This window comes from Vulpes vulpes, chromosome 11, assembly GCF_048418805.1.
Source record: "Vulpes vulpes isolate BD-2025 chromosome 11, VulVul3, whole genome shotgun sequence".
NCBI lineage: Eukaryota > Metazoa > Chordata > Mammalia > Carnivora > Canidae > Vulpes > Vulpes vulpes.
This window is the reverse complement of record NC_132790.1, coordinates 12,730,089-12,754,076: the sequence shown is the minus strand read 5'-3', so window position 1 is coordinate 12,754,076 and position 23,988 is coordinate 12,730,089. Positions and strand designations below refer to the sequence as shown.

The following is a 23,988-nucleotide window of genomic DNA, read 5'->3' as shown; positions in this document are numbered from 1 at the left end:
CTCCGTCTCTGCCTGGAAACGCTCACAATCCATCATTTCAGCACCAACGTTTGTTTTGCAAGTCTAAAAGCAGCCCGATTCCTGTCTGCTTTATATATTGGGGTTCTGAGTATACTTTCGCTTAACAAAATGTGTTCCATTATTTGGGGGAAATAAAAGGATTGATGGGCTATTGGCTTAGGAGGCTCCTTGGGCACAGGGCACAGGCAGCTTATGCTCTCGTATATTTTCACAATTGTTTTCAAGAAATAAATGGTCTTTTCATTGGCTCTTGCGGGATAATTTTAATAATATATCTGAAGACATATTTGAAATGGAATGAGAGTATTATGATTCTAGACTTCACTTATTTATAGTTGGATCTCTTTAGCTTCTGTATTTAAAAAGAAGAAAGAAAAGAAATACTTCTTTCTCGGAAGAGGGAGAACGGAGTGAGAGAAAAAACATGGATTTTTTTTTTTCTACTCAAAAGACTTGGTCTAACTATTATCTCTGCCACTTATTAGCTCCGTGACCCTGGGGAATGTACTGGGCTCTCTCTCTTTACACCTGCTCGTGTCTAAGAGAAGGGAAATAGTAACAATCCCCACCATATCCTGCTGTTCTGAGGGTTAAGTTAGCTACTTCATGTAAAGCACGAAGCACAGTGCCTAATACTATTAACCCCATCATTGATTGAACCCTTACTCCGTGCCAGGCACTACCCAGGTCCGTAGCTATCCCCTGGGATCTTATGAGGACTACAGATTCTCCTCAGGCCCCACCCCCCGCCCCATTGAATCAGAACGGGGTCGGGGGGGAGGGGGGTCCCACTACTCTGCTTTCACAAGCCCACCTGGTGATCCTGACATGCATTCAAGTTTGCAGACCACCAGCCTCGGTGTTGGAGAAACAGAGAATATAAGGTTCACATCCACACTGCAGCTCATAGTGTGTGCAGAAACCAATGCACACCTGTCCTCTTCTATATTGTTTAGGGACGGCCCCCAGAGTCTTACTGACTTAGTCACATCTGTGCCACGAGTGGCTCTCAGAACCATTCCTTACAAAAAGATGGAAGGTCAGAGACTCAGGAAAGCCAAATACCTCCCAGGTCCTAGCCCCCTACCCCCGAGGGTCTGCATCCTGAGTGCATCAGTCGGTGTTTGTGAAATAAGTGCAGAGAGCCAGCTGCTCCAGACAGAGTGAGTAGCTCCTCCTTAGAGCAGCCCTGGCTCCTGGGGCCGGCCCATATCTCCCTGACTTGTCACTGTGTGTTCCGTCTGTCGCCTTGATGAAATATGAGCTCTTGGAGGGCAAGAACCATGTCTTAATCATCTCTGTGTTCCCAGCGCCTGGTACACAGGGTGATCACCTAATCAATGGGTGGCGAACGAATGAGGTGTCAGCCCCAAATATCAGAGGGGCATTTGTTCTAGAGGCATTCAGGTGGTAGGTGCATCCTCGCAGCCAATATATCTATCTCTGGCCCTGGTGACAGGCAGGCAAACGGATCGCCCATGGACCTGTGAAATGTTCCCTGAGCCGTGCCTCCTCCACCCATCGGCTCAGTCCACGGCCACAAGGAGGGCTGTGTGAGAGACTCTCAGGGCAGGTCAGAACCACACTAGGAACAGCCTAGAAAAGCCAGTCTTGCGGGGTGGGGGGGGGGGGGGGTGTTGGTTGGGTTTTTTTTCTTTTTCTTTTTTTTTTTTTTTTTTTTTGCCCTGTCATAATTGTCCCAGTTACAGGTGAAGTTGAAATGGACTCTGTCTGTTGACCATTTGGGTAGAATATTTTGTTTTGTGAATCCTGGATGGCGAAGGACTAGATTCTGCTCTGGGCTGTGGAAAAGGAACAAAGCAGTCAGTGGGTTAGGTGGGAGCTGAGCACGGCCTTAGCAAAGGAAGAACTGGGCCCTATTCTGGAACTTTCCATGAGCTGTTGCTGCCTTCCGGCTCTTTTCATGCTGGGTGGGTGCAGAAAGCCACGCTGCTCCCCAGCCTGTCCCACACCCACTGCCACCTAAGCTGGCAGCCATTCATCTAGCTCCCTTAGAAGAACCAGAATAAATATAGATTTCTTCTTCCACACGTTTACTTATGGGACCTTCCTGTTTCTTTCTCGCTGCCAGGCTCCTACCTGCTGCGGTCACATTCAACGTTATTGAAAAGCAGCAGGGAATTCCTCCTCGCTAGAAAACGCTGACAGTCAAGTTCAGGCTGTGAGGGGCAAGCCATCCCCGCGAGCCTCTCTCTCTAAGTGAGAGTGTAGACAGTAGTATTGGGCTATGGTGAGGGGCCCCCATCCCGAGGAGAGCAACCCTCTCAGAGTTGAAGGAGGAAGAATGGGTGCAGAAGGAATGGTCCTGAGATCTGGTCATGAGTGGGGGATGGCCAGACTCCAGCCACTGCAACTAGGGTGGGTCCTCTAAAGTCAAATGTTTGTTATAAAGCTGCCACCTGTTTGTATCGTCCTGTGGCCTGGCAGAGGGAAGATGCAGAGAGAAGGGAGTGGTCTTCATAGCCTCTTAGAAAGAAGGTGGTCAGAGAGAAGGAGTTGGTCGAGGTCTCCTGTGCAGGCCAAGGGAGTAGGCGCCATGACCCACAGGCATGATGCTTTGATCTACAACAGGGCTCCCCCATAACGGAGGTAAGCGCATTTGACTAAGAGAGCTCCATGACTCTGTCCATTAAAGCCATCGGTTCCACTCTGTGCTCCCCAGGCAGCAACACTTAAGATTATAGCTTCTCAGAAAGGCTTTGCTACACCAGGAGGCTGTGCCACCCAGCACTCATGGGTTTACATGAACCTTGCGTCCTTTCTGTATTTCTCACCGTTGGGTACATCTTCTACATCTTGAGAGTTTGGGTAGCACGAGTCAGCCCTCTGACTGACCCCCTCTGCGCACAGTCCAGCCAACATCCTAGGTGACACAGCTCTTGAACTCAACTGTAGGAAGAGGATTTTTCTCCCCCATCTCTGTCTTCAGAGGGCCAGTGTTAAAATTAAATAAGAACCAGAGTCTCTTCTTTTTTATTCTCAGTAAGGTGAATTTTTAAGTTGTTTTCAGCATGCCTTTGAAGTGATTTCACTCCCCAAATTTCTAATTTTTGTTCATTATGTATTTGAAAAGGATTTCAAATTACCTGGTGATAGAAAATGAAAACACGACAAGCTCTATACACTCTGACCTTAAAAATGTCTGTAATATAGCATCATAAAATATAACTAGAAATCATTTCAACATCACATTATAGATCTATGACTTAAAGGTAATTTCTGTCATTTGAATATGATGGTGAGCTGATGGCCGAATTGGATTCTCAGGATAAAAACAATTCATCCTGCATTAGGAGTTATTACTTTAATTGAATAATATCTGGATCATGCCAGTGGTGATAATGTTAATGTTATTACCCATTATCTTGGTGATGTTCACCCCACTGTTTCCAGAGAAAATATAGCCCATTAAATGGACGGAAGGATTAAAATAGAAAAAAAGCTGCAAGCTTTTCATGGCTCATTATGCCAGGGTCAGAACAAAGGAATAGCCCTGACCTTGAAATAGGACAAAGGACCTGGCCTGGCCTAAATGTTTGAAAGAATTGCAAGAGAAGTCCTTTCAGCCATGGCAGAGCGCCATGAGTTTCCTCAACCATATCTTTCTGAAAATTAACCATCATTCATTAATTCATTAATTCACTTACCCATTCATTCCCTCAACCAACTCATTCATTCAACCTACATAGTTTGTGTACCTTCACGAAACCACAAATGGTTCAGACCATTAAGAAACAAAGATCAAGGTCAAGGAGGGAGGGTCAAGGCTTACAGAGAACATTCTATATCTCCGACAACACAGTGGGAGCTTCCAAATAATATCCAATTTTTTCTTCGCTACAGCCCATGAGGTAGATAAAGTTACTATACCCATTTTATACCTAAAGAAACTGAGGGTCAGGTTGGTGAAATGACCTGCCCGAGGCCTTATGGCTAGAAAGGAAAAGAATCCGAATTCAAACCTAGGCCTGACTTATTTCAAGGTTTCAGCTGTTTTCACTACACTCAGAGTTTGGATTTAGGATATAAAGACATTTTTAAAATATTATGATGCAGGGTGATAAGTTATGCAAATGGCACACAGTAACGCGGAGTAGGACAACCGTGGTGGTGATAGCCAGATCCCCACTCTGGGCGGACTCATTGCCCTTCTGGGCAGTGGGAGATGTCTAGGTGGCCTAACGTGTCATGTAAAGCTCCCGTACATCCCTACCCCATGACACAGCTCTCTTTCTACTTCTCAAACTCCTGGTTTCCATGCCCGGCCCCCCACCATCGTCCCAAACAAAGGGCATTCATTCTCCCACACCCCATAGAACTCACAGCAAGAGGAGGGGTGAGGCTCTGCTTCATCTCCATCACCTCCTCTCACCTCACCTCCTAGATAGAACCATGCTCTTTTGAGGCTCATCACACCCACCCACCCCGCCTCTGTCCTCCTGGTCTCCATCTCCCGGCCTTCTGGTCACTCACAACCTTCACTGAAGATTTTAGCCCTGAGATCACTGTCTTCTCCAAACCAAGTCAGCAGTTTTCACTGGGACTGGGACCACGTCCAGCTGTTATAGGTGATGGAATCCTGTGGGCCCCAGGAGGTTTTTTGTTGCCCCGTGAAGTAAGTCAGGAATTCAGAGGCGGGTGATACAGTGGGCTAAGTCCAAATCAAAGAAGTAAGCCTGATAAAGCTTTATGGAAGTCCAAAAAAAAATGCTTTCACACCATTCGTTTTCCCAGTGGAACATTCTACAGCCTATTTCTTGTTTAGGCCTTGTACCACTACCTCCATCGTAACCCAGATCTCATCAAGCTGTGACAGGTTGACAGAGGCCTTATGTGAAGGGGCAGGAGATCTGTTTGGGAAATCTTTTTTTTTTTTTTTAAGATTCTAATTATTTATTCATGAGAGACACAGAGAGAGAGGTAGAGACACAGACAGAGGGAGAAGCAGGCTCCATGCAGGGAGCCCGACGCAGGACTCGATCTCGGATCCTGGGATCACACCCTGAGCTGAAGGCAGACACTCAACTGCTGAGCTACCCAGGCATCCCAATCATATTCTTTTTGAGGCATCTTAATACCTTGAGACACATAACAAAGGTTCCATTGACCTAAACCATTTTTCAGAACATTTTTAAGACTACAAATTCCTGTGCCCCACCCACAGATTCTCATTCAGTAGCTCCAAGGTGGGATTTGAACATAAGTAGACATAAAAAAGTATTCAGCTGATTCTGAAGCACAGCCAGGTTGGGGAGCACTGGCATTTAGCCCCTGCCTATGGAATCTGGATGCTCCCTACATCTTGACACCAGGTGAATGTAGTGAGTCCTTCCTCCCTCATGTTTGCCGTCATGAAGCCAGAAAAATACCATCAGCCTCCAGCTTACGATTGTCATCCCCTTTCCCACCACCAGTGACAGGCTAGTAAGTGTGTAACCATCAGATAGAAAGAAAGAAAGAAAGAAAGGAAAGAAAGGAAGAAAGGCCTTGGTTTGTAGTGTTTGCCAATTTCTATCACGTAAATACTCCCACCATGGCCAATTGCAAGCTACTAACATGATGTCACTGAACAGAGTTGAGAAGAGGTGGCTCCAGTCAGCTCAGGTGAGCCAGATAAGTGAGCTCCCAACACCACAGTACCACCCACCCCTTTACTTGTCTCCAAAAAGCAAACCAGCTTCTGCCCAAGGAGTAGGGGTCTCACTCAGATCCTACAACACAACCTGGGCTTCTCAGAAGTCAAGCTACCCCCATTTATTTTAAGTTTGCAGCATATTAAAAAGTGGAAGGAAATGCTATACTAAGGATTGACTAGTATGTTGAGGTAATGCTATAACAAAAATATATATAAGACAATAAAATTGTGCCCATCTCAAGATCATTTACAAGATTTATACTTCACCAGAGGTGGGGTTGGCCAGGAGCAGGACATGTTAAAGGATGTAAGTAAGATGCACTTCTTCATTCAGCCCTGTTTGGTGTATCTCTGTGACCATTGGAATCATACCAGATTTTAATCTGAGGCTTTTGTGAACATGAAACTGAGCAGAAGGCCCCCCAATCCTGTGTCCACCCTTGCACCTCAACCCGCATTCCCTACCTCCCTGCCTCCCTGAGGCAGGGACTGCCTGAACTACTCCTGAAATGTAGTTCACTGGACATAGTTTTCTCCCTCCTGCCTCTGCTCCTTGCCTCTCAAGAATTTCCAAAGCCAGGTGCCCTGTGTCAGGAAGGAAAAATGATTTTCCTCTACCCATTTAGGTTCTTGACTAAGACATTCCCACCCACCCCAGTAATAAAAGGAAGATTCACAAGAGTAAAAAAAAAAAAAATTAATTACATATATATTATGTCAAAAGGCAGCCGGGTCATTGAGGCTTATAGACCATCTTGAAGCTAAGGAAAGGAATAAGGGCCTGGGGCTTCAAAGGGGAGGAAGGCAAGCACAAGAAGGTGAGAAGAGGAAATATATGATAAACAAAATTTGCCCTGCAATGCAGATATGTCTCTTAGATGAAAATACGATCTCTAGTAATAGCTCTCTTGCTGGCACAGGTCCCCTCTCTAAATGTAATTTTCCCTTGCAAAAGGGTAACTTTTATTCTATTTTCAGTGCTTCTTCTGTGTCTGCAGTTTCTCAAAATAATCTTCGTGCCAAAGAGGCATATTTGGGGGTGGCAAATTCTCTTACCCTTCACCTGCCACTGGACCTTATCCTGATGACAAAATGACCAAGTGTCGAGAGTTAAACACAGCAAGGAAAGGTCAGGGAGTCCAGCTCCTTCCACCCCGCGGAGGATCAGCAGTTAGTTACAAATGATGGGCTCTTTCATCTGGCTCCAGCCTGGCAAGGGACGTGGTGGCGAAGAATTCTGGGTTTCATTTTCCTTATTTCTCTGAGCTACTTCTGGCACGAACGTTATAAGCAAATCAAGTTTTGATCAGTTGAAACCTATTTGAAGTCTATAAGAGCTGCTGCACATTCATTCATTTATTAAACAAACATGTCTTTATTATCTCCCAAATCCTGTGCCAGCCAGTGGGAAAGAGGGAGAGAGAGGTGAATGAGACACAACCCCCCACACTGAGGCACTCACACCTGGGGGGGCGGGGATACATGCCTGTAAAAGGGTAACTACAGTTCAGTAAGGTGGATCCCATGACCAAGGTCAACATTGGGGTACCTTGGGGGCACCTGGGTGGCTCAGTGGTTGAGCGTCCGCCTCCAACTCAAGCCGTCATGCTAGGGTCCTGGGATCGAGTCCCACGTCGGGCTCCCCACAGGGAGCCTGCTTCTCCCTCTACCTGTGTCTCTGCCTCTCTCTGTGTCTGTCATGAATAAATAAATAAAATCTTTAAAAAAAAATTTGAGGTACCTTGTCTGCACAGAGGAGGGGCAGCTACGCCAAACCAAAGACTTGAGCAGCATCCTGAAAGATAAGGAGGCAATAGGTGGGTGAGAAAGAGCGAAGAGGCACCCTAGGGAGATCGTGGCTTATGCAAAGGAATAGTAGCTTGTAAAAAGCATTTCTGGTTCAAGAAACTTCAGGTAGTTCAGTAGGGACGTGGGTATCCTAATGCTGATGCTTTGCCATCGGAGAACACCGAGCTCGGGTTCTGGCCCCTTTGTCTATTAGCCACATGCAGGGGACTGAATCTTTGGGTTTCTTCAAGCTTCATCCATAAACCCCACCTTAGAGGACTGCTGGCGTGCAGATGAGCTGAGGTGGAACCTCACACGGAGACCACAGCCAATACTTGGTGGCCGGGTTGGTGATGAAGGTGAAGGTGGTGGTGACAGGGATTATGGGAGGAGGGGAGTGAGGGGAAGGAGATACGAAGCTGGAGGGGCAGGCAGGCCCGAAGCTTGAGCTTTGGGTTCCATGCTAAAAAATTCGGACATTATCCCTAAAGCCAAAGGAAGGAGTTCAAGAAGCGGAGTGGGCCGGTCCAATGTATGCTCTAGAAAGGTCCCCACGAGGGACTGGAGTGGGAGCAGGAGAGGAGCCCTGGAGGCAGGAGGCAGTTAGAAGGCCCAGGCACTCACGTGAGGGCGGAAGGTGTTGCCTGTGATTTCTCAGACTTCCTGGGCCAACTCCCCTCCCTCACTGCGAGGCCTGACCATGTAGAGGAATAGAGAATCCAGGCTCCTATTATCCTTGGAATTAGCTGCTTTGGTGATTCCACGTGTGTCACACTCAGGCATGGAAGTATGCTTTTTCAGTTTAAAATGGAAACAGTTTTAAAAAATAAATAAAATAAAATGGAAACAGTAACAGTGGCGAGCTGTGGGTGGTGGGATTACAAGTTGACTCCATATTATTCTTTTTGCCTATCTCAATTTTCTGAATGTTCCACAATGAGCATATTTTTGTAATAAGAAAAAAATCCATCCATCATAAAAATGTTTTCTAAAAAAAAAAAAAAACTCAAACTACACATAGTTTCAATCAAAACAGCAATTCTTTCCTTACTACCTGAGTAGGGAAATGCTCAATTGAATTACAAATTGGGGGAAAATATTGTTGATAGGATCCAACCTCAAACTTTGAAGGTGTTTATTTTCTTCCTTTTGCTTTGAAAGATTGTACCAACGAAGACAGACCAGAGACATGTGAACAGTCTTGAGTTTGAAAAATCACAGTCATTTTTATTGTGATCTCTTCAAGCACAGATTCTCCCCATGATTTTTATTTCAGGAAGCTTCAAGTCCAGGAAAATTACCCAGTAGTTAGAGGTGATTGGATTATTGATATTCTCTTTTTTAGAAAACCAACATCTCATCAAAGAGAAGTCCAAGTGACGATAGGCTCTCTGCCTGGGTTGGAAAAATAAGGAATTGCTGGGAGGCCTTGAGTGAAATTTAACGCAATTCAGTGGGAACTACACACAGGTCCAAGAATTGAAACTTTTCAGCTTTATGCTCCAAAACATGGAATAGTCATGCCTGGGTCACATGTCCATGGAGTCGCCTCAGACAGACATTTTATGTACCATCAGGCGTCTTCTCAGAGGTAGCATCTTGATTACAATCTTCAACTTGAAATTTTTTTAAAAAAGGTAATTATAGGGATCCCTGGGTGGCGCAGCGGTTTGGCGCCTGCCTTTGGCCCAGGGCGCGATTCTGCAGACCCGGGATCGAATCCCACGTCGGGCTCCCGGTGCATGGAGCCTGCTTCTCCCTCTGCCTGTGTCTCTGGCTCTGTCTCTCCTTCTATCTCTCAAGAATAAATAAATAAAATCTTAAAAAAAAAAAAAAAAAAAAGGTAATTATAATGATAATGAAAAGAGTTCACATAGTTTTATGGTACAAAAAGTGTACTAGCATGTAATCCTCACAAGGGGCCTATGGCTTAACTTGAGTGTCATTGTAGAGATGGAGACAAGGAGGCTCCAAGAAGCTGACCGATTGGCCTAAGGCCACACAGCTGGAGGGACAGGACTCAGATCAGCGCTTGGGACTCGGTGCTATTCCTTCCTTTCCTCCCTTCTAATAACTGGTCTTAATTACCACATCTTCACTAGACCCACTGAGCGTCTGCCTTTCAGTTCAGGTCATGATCCTGGAGTCCCAGGATCGAGTCCCGCATCAGGCTCCCTGCAGGAAGCCTGCTTCTCTCTCTCCCTGTGTCTCTGCTGCTGTCTCTGTGTCTCATGAATAAATAAAATATTTTTTAAAAAAGGGGGGGGCAAGTACGGTCTATAGGAAGAGTATGAGTTCCTATTACTGTTCCAACAAATTAGCACAGATTAAGTATTTTTAAGACAGGATAAATATATTTCCTTTACTTGTAGAGATCAGAACTCCAAAATGGGTCTTACAGGGCTAACATCAAGATGGGAGCCAGGCTGGTTCCTTCAGGAGGCTCCAGAAGGCTTTTTGCCTCTTCCAGAATGTCAGCGGCTGCCGGCATTCCGTAGCTTGTGGCCTCATCACTCCAACCTCTGCTTCCATCCTCACGCTGCCTTCATCTTCTATAGTCAAACCTGCGCCTCCTTCTTACAAGGACACTTATATTGCAAGCCTCCTGAGTAACCCAGGACAGTCTCCCTATCTCGGGATCCTTAAAATAACATCTGCCAAGTCCTTCTGGTCATAAGGTAACATTCGCAGGTTCCAGGGATTAGAACATGGACATCTGGGGTGGGGGCACTGGTCAGCCTACCTTGGGGATATTTACTGAATGATCCTTGAGCGTAAAATTCTCTGAATTTAAATTTAGGCCATCGCTCTTTTGAGTTTTCTATTTTTAACCTTTCACTTTTGAGTGCCTTGGGACTTTCATGTCTGGTTGCTTGCTTGCTTGCTTGCTTGCTTGCTTGTACTCTGAAGCAAATTGAACTCTGACCCCCTGTCAGAAGTAACTTACCTAAAACGCCATCCTCCATGGACGCCGGGGTGGCTCAGTGGTCGAGCATCTGCCTCTAGCTTAGGTCGTGATCCTGGGGTCCTGGGATCAAGTCCCACATCGGGTTCCCCTGCAGGGAGCCTGCTTCTCCCTCTGCCTGTGTCTCTGCCTCTCTCTCTCTGTGTGTGTCTCTCATGAATAAATAAATAACATCTTTTAAAAATAAAAATATTAAAAATAAAAATAAAACTCCATCCTCCTGCTATCTTTCAAGGATGGTTGCAGACAGCAGGGCTTCTCCAGGCCGGGAGAAAGGTACATTCTCTCCTGGTTAAGCCTCTTCTGCCTGCTGCCATTTACTGAGCACTTACTGTGTGTCAGGAACTGTGCAAGCATTCTGCATTCCTTTGTAGCTCATTTATATCTTGCAGCAAGCCTGGAAGGTCATTATCATTAGACCGCTCTACAGAACGAGAAAATCAAGGCTCAAAGAATTAAATAACGTGTCTAAGGTTGCATGGTTAAGCCACAGAGCCTCTAAAACCCAAGCTCTTCGTACCAAGCTCTTGCAAAATTAGATCATTCCCAAACCCAAGTAATGTATGGACCTTTTTTAAAGGGCATGTGTAAGCTCACAAACCCCCAGGGTTGAGTTGTAATTATTTTCATTATCATATTATTTAAATGTATGCAAAGATAACGGGATATTAACTCTTTATGCTTATAGCTCTCATATGACCATAAAAGCAAAATAAGGATAATAATACGAACACAAACTACAAACCTTTTAAAATGCTAATTAGGAACATTGCTCGAACATGGTGGGTGATGCTGTTTTGTTGAAATTGACGGCTCACAATCCAGATTTGATGCTGGCTGCCCTGACAGGGTCCTTCAGAGTTGGCTGTGCCTGTCCCTTGGCCTAACTAACCTCTCCGACCACTGACAGCTCACGCATCATTTGATCTTAACCCGGCGAGAATGTCATTGATGTGCCAACTCTGCTTTTTTTTTTTTTTTTTTTGCACTAACTGTAGCAGCTGGATTCTCTGGGCAGTGGGCAGAGTCCAGATTGGCACGCATGAAATTAGGGAAAGCTCCTGGGAACCACACCTGGGGTGGCAAGGGGGTCGGGGGGTAGGGAGGGCTGCTGCAGGCAGGGATGAGCAGAGGGAGAGGCTGAGCTATGTTGCAAACCCAAAGAAGGCCTCTGCCAAGATCACACGAGGCGGTTTTATCCAGCCAGTGCACTCCCCCCAAAAGAACTGACAACTGAGGGCCGCATTTCTGCAGCTTTCCCAGCAACTGAAGAGGGATCTAGGCAGAGCATCACGGTCCACAATAAAGTTGTACAGAGCAGCAGTGGGACAAACACGAACACATCTTGGCTGCTGAAATTGCCTGGCCCTGCTAGGTGATGTGATCTTCAAATAAAGAGAAAAATTGGGGAGAATAAAAGCTTTCATTTACTGGACATTCAGTATATTTGACTAAGCACCTACTATGAGATGGGTGCTTTGCTGGATACCTCTGGTGGGAAAGACACGCAAGTGAACAAATAATCATGCAAATAATAATAATGCCACAAGGTTGAGGTGATGGAAAAAGACAATCTGGGGGCATCAGAGATGGAATGGAAGATGTTGGACAAAGGGTCCAAAGTTACAGTGATGTAGGATGACGAGGTCTAGAGATCTAATGTCCAGCACCATGACTATGTTTAAAATACTGTATTGGGGGGCACCTGGGTAGCTCAGTCAGGTAAGCATCTGACCCTGGATTTTGGCTCAGGTCGTGATCTCAGGGTCGGGAGATGGAGCCCCACATCCAACCTCATGCTCCGAGGGGAGTCTGCTTGAGATTATCCCCCTCTCTCTCTCTGCCCCTCCACACACACACTGGTGCTCCCTCTCCCTCACTCTCAAATAAATAAATAAATCCTTAAAAATAACAATAAATAAGATAAAATACTGTATTTTATACCAGAAATTTGCTAAGAGAGTAGATTTCTAGTGCCTTTACCACACACACAAAAAGGCAACTATGTGAAGAGATGAATAAGTTAATGAGCTTGAGAGCAGTAGCCATGTTACTGTGTGCAGGCATGCCTCGTTTTATTGCACTTCACTTTACTGTGCTTCCCAGAAACTGAATTTTTTTTTTTTTTTTTTTTTTTTTTACAAATTGAAGTTTTGGGGCAGCCCTGCATTGAGCAACTCTTTCAGCATCACTTTTCCGGTGGCAATTGCTCAGCTTGTGTCTCTGTGTCACTTTTGGGTCAGTCTCTTTTTGGTAACTTTTTGGTCATTCTCTCCAAACGTTTTCACTACAATTATGTCTGTTAGGGTGATCAGTGATTGTGACTCTCGGGAAGCTCAGAGGATGGTTAGCATTTTTTGGCAATAAAGTATGTTTTGATTATGCACATTGTTAGGTTATTTGGACATAATGCCATTGCACCCTCACCACACTTCAGTGTGGTGTAAACATAACTTTTATATGCACTGGGAAAGCAAAAACTTCATCTGACCCCCCCAATAGGCTTTATTGTAGTGGTCTGGGACTGAACCCACGGCATCTCCAGGGTCGGCCTGTATATATATGTCAAAGCATGGTGTCGTACACCTTAAATATATAAGCTTCTACTCAAAAAGAATTAGGCCTTTCAGAGGAAGAGTTGCTTGAGGGGACAGAGATAAGTGGCTACAAGTGGACAGTTACACAGAAGGAAGGGAGGTGGAGACGTGGGGGTGTAACTAGGTAATCACGGCTATCGTCCATGGCCATCCTCCTGGCCCTTCCCTTACCCCATCTCCCTCAATCCTCGGGTATTATTATTAATCTACTCTGCCCACAAGAGCTGGGGCTGTGTCACCTGTCCACTGCCCTATGCCCTGTGCCCAACATAGTCTCTGACCCATAAAAGGAGCTCACTAAATCCGTGTTTTATGCATGTGGAATCTGCTCAGAGAGGACAAGCGATTTCCCCAAACGTGCACAGCATGTAAGTGGCTGAGCCAAGACGTGAACCACGCTGCTCTTTAACTCCTGTCCGTGGGGCCAGGAGCTCGTCTTCACAGGCAGGGAAACCGCCCTTACCATGGGAAGCCTGGCAGAGGCCAGCTCTCACATCCCCGAGGTAGGGACACCCCTCTAGTGTCAGCCGCAAGGCACAGCCTCGCCTGTTACCTCCCCAATGTCCCTGAACCTCTGTGTTGAGGTGGGACTGGCCGGGAGGTTCTCAGGAATGAGAAGGGTTAAGGTTTTACAGCTTATTGAAGCTGTTCCTTTGCATTTAAATAGCACTATTTAAGAAAGCAGCCTTTCTGGAACCTTATTTGATGCTAACGGGGCTGAGCACGCACCTTAAGGCACACCTATTTCTCCACCGACCAGGTCATTTGCAGCTTCATTACTTAATAATCTGAAAGCTTTTTCTGGAAATCAGTGGATGAAGGGAGACGAAGTGAAATGTTATGATATTTAAGGACCCAACAAAACAAGCTGACAGGATGGTACCCGAAGCTTCTACCTTGCTCTCTACTTTAGAAGCCCTCTAAATTTTAGAGATCATCTCATTAGTGACATAGCTCTTTTAATGATGAACCCAAAGACCATGGAGCAGTGTAAAAACACACACATACATGCTTTTGTGTCTTTTCTTTTACTTTGCTCTATAGTATTTTATTTTATTTTGTTTTGTTTATTTTCGGGAGAGAGAAACACGTGTGGGCAGTGGGGAGAGGGAGAGGAAGAGCGTCTTAAGCAGACTCTGCGCTGAGCTTGGGGCCAATGCCAGGCTTGATCTCATGGCCCTGAGATCTCAACCTGAATTGAAACCAAGAATCAGGGGATCTCTGGGTGGCTCAGCAGTTTAGCGCCTGCCTTCGGCCCAGGGCGTGATCCTGGAGACCTGGGATCGAGTCCCACGTCGGGCTCCCTGCATGGAGCCTGCTTCTCCCTCTGCCTGTGTCTCTGCCTCTCTGTGTGTGTGTGTCTCTCATGAATAAATAAATTAAATATTTTTTAAAAAAAGAAACCAAGAGTCAGTCCCTTAACTGACAATGCCACCTAGACGCCCCTGCTCTGTGGTCTTTGAAGTCATCATTAAAGCAGCTATATCACAAATAAGATCATCTCTGAAATATAGTAAATTAGAAAGCAGGATACAGACAATTTGTGTAATCATCTATTTGTATAATAATCTAGCTACTATTGTGCAAAGAAATGGTAAGGGTAAAGAAAATTGTGTGTGTGTGTGTGTGTGTGTGTGTGTGTGGCAATCAGCTCAGATTTCAACTATGTGACGAAAACATACAAATGTAACGATGAATTGATAGTAGCTGCTGGTAGGGATGGTGGAATAATGGATATTTCTTTTTTGCATCTCTCACACATACCTTCTCTTTTTCTAACATCCTATAATATGGTTATGTTGGTTTTTTTTTTTTTTAAAGACCTTATTTTAATAGGTGAGGTCATTCTCCTTGGACAGAGTGTCTACCTGTCCCTGCTCATGCGCACCGGCACGAATGTCAGAACACCCGAGCGGTTTGGGGGGGGGCCCCCCGCCCAGCGCCCTCACCTCCCCACCTCCTCTGCAAGCCCGCACCTTTGCAGTCCCAGAGCGCCCATGGGAGCGTGGCACGGGGTAGCTGCGGTCGTGCAGGTGGGCCTCCCGCTGGGGAAGGCAGGCTTGGCTTCCAGCTTGTTTGGGGCTCTGTCTGCAGCCACCAAGGTGCGGGTCCCCCCATCTGCTGCCACCCTCAGCCTTGGCCCCCCTCCCGGACCTGCTGCTCCCCCATCATCTGCCCTCCCTGAGCCTCTGCCTCCCCATCCACTGCCATCCCCAGCCATTGCCCCCCGCCCTGAGCTGCTGGCCCACCCCGGATCCGCTGCCCCCCAGCCGCTGCTCTCCCCAGCCACTGTCCCCCCCAGACACTGCTTGCTCATCCACTGTCCCCCCCGTCCTCTGTCCCCCCAGTCGCTACTTCCCCCAGCCGCTGTCACCCGTGAGCTGCTGTCCCCATCCTCTGTCCCCCCCAGCCGCTGCTCCCCCCAGCCACTGTCCCCCCCAGCCACTGTCCCCACAAGCTGCTGCCCCCCATCCTCTGCCCCCAACGCCCGTAGCCTCGGCTCACTGGAGGCTGCCACCACACCAGCCCTTGCTCTTCCCTCCTGCGGCTCGGGCGGGGCCGTGCCTCTACCCCGTCGGGATCAGGACCCCACTCCGGGAAGTGCACCCCCTCGCCCTGCAGCAGCAGCCTCTCTTTCTGGAGGAGGTTATACCTTCCACATCACACGTGCCTGAGTGTCACTCACCTTTTAAAGAGTGACCACGTGACCCTGCTGCTCCTGCCCGCTCCGGGCCTCCACCCGCCTCACCGCCCAGCTTTCCCAACCCTGCCTTGGTTTTGCATTTTCAGCAAATGACCGGCGGGGCAGCGGTGGCAGCAGCGAGCAAGTAGGGGACAGCAGCAGTGAGGCAGCAGGGGGGCAGGGGAGGGGACAGCAGGGGGACAGTGGGGATGGCAGGGGGACGGGGGTCAGCAGGGGACAGCGGGGACAGCGGGGGACAGCGGGGATGGCAGGGGCAGCAGGGGGCCAGGAATGTAGTAGGGGCATGGAGGGGGCAGCACAAGGGCTTCGCAGATGTGCCCTGGGGCACATCCTAGTGCCTCCTGCCTCTCTAGTTGTCCTGTTAGGCTCTCTGCTGTCCCCGCCTTCTCTGTCCGCCCAGTCCCCAGGTTCTCTGTCCTGTGACTTTACTACCTATACGCTGAGGGCTTTCAAATTTCTATCTCCAGCTTGGACGTGTCCCTTGAACTCCAGCCTCATCTATCCAGCCACCGCCAAGACACCCCCCCTTGGAGTCAGCCTTGACCCCTCTGTTTTACACCCCCATCCGTCAGCAGGTCCTTTTGCATCTCCCTCTAAAATAATGCCCTGCACCCACTGTCTCCCGGGATCCCATCGCTCTCTCCTGCTCCAGAGCACGCCCCCCCGCCCCACTAGCGGTTACCCTCCCGCGGCAGCAGGCAGCAGGGCCCTCTGAGCACGTGCGTCAGGTCACACTGTCCTGTTTGCAGACCCTGCGGTGGCATCCTGGTCCCACGGCACTCACAAGGGCCCTCAGACCCCAGGGAGGGCCACGCGGGCCACAGGCTTCCTCTAACTTGTCACTGATCAGTCACCTGATGAACTCACCCACTGGCCCTCCCTTGGGTGTCCCCTGCACAAGCCTGCAACCCAAGCCAGTGCCAGGCGCAGGGAAGACACCGTCCCCACCCCCGCTCTACCGCCCGCTCCTGGGACCAGACCCAGCCAGGAGCTGTCCTCAGAGGAAGGGGGGTGGGGGAGACAGGCAGGGCCCGAGGGGCGCCCAGTGCTGTGCCTTGAAGAGCTCTGCAGGGCTCCCCCAGGACGGGCGGGGCGCTGCCCTTCGGGTCTCGGTCTCCAGCCCGACACCGGGCCTCCCTGGCAGGTCCTGCCCCGCGTGTCGTCGGGAGCTCGCCCGGCCCGGCCCCCTTGCTACTTAGTTTTCCGGATCGCTGGAGACAGGGGGGCAGGGGGGGCAGGGGGGCAAGGGGGCCTGGGCAGCAGGTCGAGAGGGCCGGGTGGGCTGGAGAGACAGGCCGCCCCCCTGGCCCCCGAGCTGCCTCCCTCCCGGGGCCGACTCGCAGGAGCATCACAAAGGACAAAATGAAAAAGTCCGGAAAATGAGGTGAAAGCCAGGATTGACACTCCGGTCACCAAAGGACAAGCTAAGTCGACGCCTGCGGCCGATGGAAGCGCACGGAAGGGAGGCCGGGCTCTCGGGTCCCCCGGGCGCCCACCCGCCTGGTCACACGCGGGCGAGGAGCGGTGGCGCGGCCCGGGCTCTGCCGGGCTCTGGTCTCCCGCTCCGGGAGTGCCACGCCGCTCGCACAGAACCGTCTCGCGGGAAAATTGTCATCTCCGGGCATGATGCAATTTTCCCATCGGAATTACAGGCTATGTTTGAAAAGAACTAAAAAGAAATGGAATTTGAAATGCTTCTGTGCAACCACAGCATCTTCTGGCAGGTCTGTTAATGGGCTTCAGAGACCTTCTCTGGCTTTGAAATAGCTGATCAGACGGGGGCCTGCGATCCTTCCCGGGGATGAGGCGTCCTGTGGCCCTTACGGCCGCCGGCCCGTGTCCCTGGGTGTCCCCCCGAGGCCGACCCAGAACTCCCGAGTGCAGGCCAGGGTTCCTGGAGCGGCCCCTGCGTCCTGGCCCTTCCCTCTCCCTCCAGCTCAGGCAGTTCCAGCAGAGCTGGGTGCCTGGCACCCCACACCGCCTGCCAGCGCCCGCCAGCTCAGGGCTGAGATCTCTGAGGCTCGCTTGACCCGGGCTGACCGAGGCTCGGGGGACACCAGCCCTTCCTGTTCCAGCCTCTTGGTCATTCTACAGATATTGCTTGGGCAGGCTCCAAGCACGTCCTAAATACTGATAGTTCCGCACGGAGCAAAACAGACAAAAGCCCTTGTCCATAGGGGGGGCCCTGTCTAGCGGGGAGAGACAGACCGTAAAAGTAAATAAGCAGGGGCACCAGGGTGGCTCCGTTGGTCAACTGTCTGACCCTTCCTTTTGGCTCAGGTCATGATCTCTGGGTCATGAGATTGAGCCCCGCATGGGACTCCACACTGAACATGGAGCTTGCTTAGGATTCTCTCTCTCCATCTCCCTCTCCCCCTCCCACTGCTCACACTCTTTTTCTCTCTCTCTCTCTCTCTCAATCAATCAATCAATAAGCAAGCAAAATCCCCAGTATATTGGACAGTGACCCAATGTGATGAGGAAAACATAATCAGATAGTGATGGGGGCATGCTGGGTTGAGGAGCCAGCAGGGGTTTGCTTTTTTGGGGGCGGGGGAGAGAAGAGAGAGCATGCTCTCAAGCTAGGGGTGATGGACAGTGGTGAGCTCACAAATACATTTTAGAAGTGGAGTTGATGGGATGGTGGAAAGTAGAAGGATAGCCCTGCTACTGAGTGGGCTGAGAAGGGGGGCGGCCAGGCTAGGAGAGAGTTTGATTTCAGACATGTTGAGTTTGAGACACCAACTCGTGTCCAGATGAAGAGGTTAAACAGTTGATATAGAAGGCAGAAGATTGAACTTCAGTCGCCATCACTGTATATATAGCGGTATATAGGCCTGAGACAAGCTGAAATGACGGCAATGTGGAAGAGGATCAAGGGCCTGAACCTGGCTGGATGGAGAAGCATCCCCAAGGCTAGTGGTCAGTGGGGTGAGAAGAGATGGAGAGGCAGCAGGTGCCAGAGCCAGGTAGAAAGTGCTTCAAGGCAGAGGGAATGACCAACTGTGTCGAACGCTGCTGAGGAGTCACGGAAGCTAGGAGCTGGGCACCATACCCCTTGGCAGCGGTGAGGTCACTGGTGATCTTGACCAGGGCAGCATCGAGGAGGGAGGCATCTCAGTGACTTTATCTGAAAAATGGGAACCATTTGCCTGCCTACCTCAGAGTTCTGCAGCGTAGACCACATGAGACCACGGGCAAGCCATAGCGCACCATCAATATGAACCATCTGTTTTTATTTATGACCCAATAAACCCAGAGCCTGTCGAAACCATGGGAAACTATGACGTTGGGCACAATTGATTTTAAAGATGCTTATAGCTCCATTATCACCTCATAAAATGGCTCATTTCCTACTGCTCATCACCAGGACACCCACCAAGGGATGAAAAAGTTCCCTTCAGACATGGAAGTCATCACGGTTGATATTTTTTATGGGTGATAAGTGGGAATTCTGGGAAAGGAGAGAAGCAAATAATGGAGCCAAGCACCGTTCGCCAGAGTCTTTACATGAGATGCCAGGCACAGCCCTCACGGAGGGGTCTGGGTGACCCTGTGCCTCAAGGCAAGGGTCTTTGGAGAAAACTGTGGACCAGGGGCAGCCATGCTCATGCTGAAAAACGAGCATTGTTGTTATTATTGTTGTTTCTACTTGCTTTGATCGCTTTCCCCCTCTGACCGTGGATTGCACCCCACTTCTCTTCCTGCAGGGAGGAGGCAGGTTGTCCAGGCTGACCCCCAGATTGTAGGTCTAGGGTAGACATGCTCCGTGCTGCCGGCAGACAAAGGGGGCCTTAGGATGAGGAAAGAGGTTGTGGTTCAGGCCTGGGAGGTGAAGGTTCGGGTAGACCCAGGCACCGAGACCAGAGAGGAGGTGAGGAACAAGGCCGGGAGGCAGTGACACACTCTGGCCCTTCACCGTGGGCAGGGCTGAGATGCCCAGAGCCCCCCTGTGTTGAGTGGTGGCTCTGGAGGGCCTGGGAGGGTCAGTGTTGGATGAGGTTGATTCTAACACCAGTCCCCGCCCAATCCCCGCGGACCCACATTCTTACTCTCTGCTCTGCTCAGCCTTGGCATCTCCTAATACCGATGTGATTTCCACCTCCAACCCATCCCAGGCCTGTATTCACCCCACGCGGCCCTCCTTCCTCCAGCCTGTGGCCTCTTGGGGGCTGTGTGCTTCCCAGTTGGTGTCAGTAGCTATGAAGTCTGCGTACAGCTGCATCGTCACAGTATATTTACCAAAAGCAAAATGAAAAACTCATCTCCATGAAGATGGACATGAGTGACCTGTGGCTTCTTTGGGGCTTTTTATTTTAATTGGCATATTTTGGAAAAGTGCTAATGTCATCGAGAAGAGGCATGAACTGTGAATACCCTGAAATACTTGGTTTGAAAGAGTCCTATGGGAGATGTATAAGGGCTCTAAGGATTCTTGAAAGATCCTTTCTGTGCCTTAGAGACTTGTTAAAACAGCTTTTCATTTAGGTCTAAAGTTTGGATTGCTTACTCTGACTTTAAGTCCTTCATTCTCCAGAATGGAAGATGCCCTGCCCCCCCAGCGGCCCCATCCAAGACTCAAGCCAGCTCCATAAACCTCCCATCATATGCTCCCTGAGCCTCAGCGCTTGGCGTTAAGTCAGGGAGTGTTCTCCCGAGGCTTTGTGGGTTTGTAGATGCAACTGTGTGCTTCACAATCTGTGCTCAAGCAGTGCAAATTGATTCTAATACCATCTTGGCCTGAATGTAAATGAGAGTAAGACGAGTAGCTAATATGTGCTTATTCGGGCACTGTATTAGCACAGTATGTGAACTATGTCATTTTATCCCCCAACAACCCCACGTGGTAGAGACTCTTTTTTACTTTTTTTTTTTTTTAAGATTTATTTATTTTAGAGAGGGGGGCAGGAGCAGAGGGAGAGAAAGAATCTCAGCAGACTCCCCACTGAACGCAGAGCCCAACACAGGGCTCGATCTCACAACCCCGAGATCACAACCTGAGCCAGAACCAAGAGTCGGATGCATATGCCACCCAGGTGCCCCCGTAGAGATTCTTTTTAAATCCCACTTCACAGATGAGAAAACTAGGAGAGGTCAAGAGACTTCCCAGAGGACACAGCGCTAGCTAATGGTACAGTCCAGATTGGAACTCAGGTGTGATTCTAGAGCCTGTGCTCTCAAACACGCTACTCTCCTGCCGGCTGGTTCAGTAAATACTAAAAAGTTTGATAGTATTCAGTGTGCCCGAAGTTGTGGCAACATGGGCACATTCTTGTGGGGGGTGAAAATGGGCACAGATTTTTGGAGCACAGTTTGGTAGGTCCTACCAAAATTACAAATTTGCTTCATCTTTTCAGCATTCCTGGCAATCTGTAACACAGGAAGCCTTGGGTTTGTAAACAAATGTATATGCAAGTGTTCATCATAGCATCATGTATGGAAACAAATATCCACCAAAAATGCTGGTTAAGTGAATTACAGACTATCCGTGCTATGGAATCTGACATATACATCAAAGGCTTTGCTTTTCCAACAATTTTCTGAGTATCCATAGCACTGGAGGTGGCCATGAACAAGCAAGCCAGACATTCTCCAATCCTGCAGAATTTAGGTTCTACCAAAGAATTTCAATGCTTCAGAAATTATTAGCTTTTTAAGTAATTTTTCCATCATGCTCCTACATTCTTATTTGATTGAATAACACAAATGATCATAAACAAGTAGATGCAGACGGCATGCAACCATGAGATGAAACACTTTACAGCAAGAAGCTGTTCTAATGCCCGCACACGAGGATCCACCATCCTTGGAGCCTCCGTAGCTCTAAAAATTACAGGTGGAAAAAAAATTAAAAGTAAAAAAATAAAAATTACAGGTGGAATTTCATCACCGTAAGTAAACAGTAATGGAAGGCCCAAACAATTTTTTGTTGAGTTATATACTGCAAAAGTGAAATCAATATGTCATTAGCTGGGACCTGAAAGCCAAGTTTTAATTATCATGCAAGGTAAATCTGTAGGGCCAGCTAGCTTGGTGGCCATCTTAACTCCACCCACATTGATTTCACTTCTTAGTAAGTTGTTCTTCAACGGCAAAGGGATTGTCATCAGACACTATCTCGTTACTTGGATCTCGTATCTCGGGTTTCTCTTTCATACGTCTTGACTTGGTTTACCATAATTTGAAGATCTCCAACACTAAAATTCAACAAAAGGATTGCAATGATGTAGTGTCCACTGACGTGGAAAGTTCCTGATGATATAGTAAGGGAAAAATTTTAAATCATGGTGCAGAATAAGATATTCGGTATGATGCAGTTTTTGAGCTCTGTCTAATGTACACACACTACACACACACACACACACACACACACACGTAGTTGCATACGCATAGTAAAAGGTCTGGAACAGTACACACTAAACTGTAACATTCTGGAGAAGGAGGCGGAAGGCAGGGAAGATGCTAGGGTGGAATGCGCTCAGCATTCACATTGTGTGCTTCTGGGATGCTAAATTTGTCTACAGTAAGCATGTACAGTTCGGCTTATGCAATATTCTGTATATGTAAAAGCAAAGGGGAAGAAGTACAGCAGGGCTAGATCACGAAGGCCATGTAGGAAGACTCGGGCGTTAAGAAAGTATCGTGGAAGTTGTGGGCTAAGGTAGGGGATGGGGGTGCTCGGACTTGCAGCCAACGTGGAGGGTGCATTGCGGGGAGCAAGAAGGCGTGCAGGCCGTGGAAGGGCTCAGGACTTGCAGACGGTGAGCGCGGTGCATCTTGGAGCCCGACCTGGGAGGGGCGGGAGATGCAATGGAGGCATGAGGTGGATGTGCTTTCAACCTCCAGGGCCAGGGGCGGCGCTCAGCCAGGGACACCGACCTCGGAGATGATGCAGGGAACCAGGTCACGGGAGGTCCAGCGCTGGCATTCGGAGATGCGTTGGGTCTCATGTGTGACTTCACGCTAGACAACCTCTCGCAGCCACTCACCAGATACTTATGAGAAATGAGTGAGGGATACATTCCCAACAACTAAGCAAGTCTCCCATGAGACATGGAAAGCACCCAGTTGGGACTTGGGAATGCGCTCCTTGCAGCCATGTGAATGTGGGGCTGTCCTTGTATCCAAAGATTCTTCCTTCTGACCGGAAGAGGGAATAATCAGGGAAGCCTGAGCTCAAGAGGCCGTTGTCTCTGCCAGCTTGTCCCCAAGACCATCTGTGGGTGCCCAGGCTGAGCTGGATCCAGCTGAGCTGAGCTCCTGTCTTCCTGAAGGCCCACCACACAATGGGATGCAGGCGAGGTGCTCCAGAAGGCTTTTTATAATCCTTGGGCCTGAGCCCGGGGACACCGATGACCTCCTTCCAGTTTCCTCAGGGCTGTGAGGTCTTCTGGGCATGGTACCCACCAATTAAGAAGTTCACCAGTTCCCCCTCAGTATGTTCTAGGCACTTAGGCCAGCCCTGGCTGTAAAGATGAGGGTGGAGCTGTAAGTAAGCCAGCCAAGCAAGTCTCTGCCCCCCTGGAACTCAGGGGCCTGTTCCTCGGCACCAAAGTTCTCCCTTCCTCCGCTAGTGATATTCTAGGCTTTTCTGGGCACTGTGGATAGTGGTGTCTGAGCACCACTGGGCCCAGCCAGGTATAAGGGAGATCCAGGACGAGCTGAATCCACTCCAGGGAAGCCAAATTTGGGCCTGTGGAAGTCTTAGGCCTTGAAAAGATTATGCTCCTTCTCTGACCCAATGTGTAATTGAAAATAAAAACCAAACTGCCAAGTTAAGCAAAATCAACTAAGTTCTGATTTTTGCCCCCCGATGATGACTAACTTAGTGCTTTCCTTCAAAATGTTATCACATTCTTCCTCAAATAACTATTTTAAGTGCCCATGCTACACACTGCCCAAAGCAGAATAGAACAGAATAATATGAGTGGCACAAGGGGTGTTGGCCACAGACTTTGTTCTGACCTCCTGGTCCAGGGGAGTCTGACCAGGTGCGTGGGTCTCAACAGCCTGTGAGGCATCGGGAATGACAATCCTCTGGAGCAGGGGTTGGCTACCCTGCAGCTCCTCACATAGCCAATGCCTGAACACGTAACGCATGACCTGCCCTCCAGGCTGGGCACAATCTAGAAGCCTGGCCATCCAAAGCAGAGTCCGGGTCAGAGCCCTGGCTATGGTAGGGAAGCGGAGGACCGAGCTAGAAACCAAAGCGTGGCTCAGTGGGCCCAACAGAGTGCAGCACACACCAGTCACGGTG

The 23,988-nt window shown here is 48.9% G+C and overlaps 1 protein-coding gene across 2 annotated transcripts in view; it reads left to right on the top strand.

Moving 5' to 3' along the window:
- SPON1 (spondin 1) overlaps positions 1-23,988 on the top strand; it is a 252,810-nt gene that overhangs the window by 202,100 nt on the left and 26,722 nt on the right. The gene's annotated exons all lie outside the window — the stretch shown is intronic.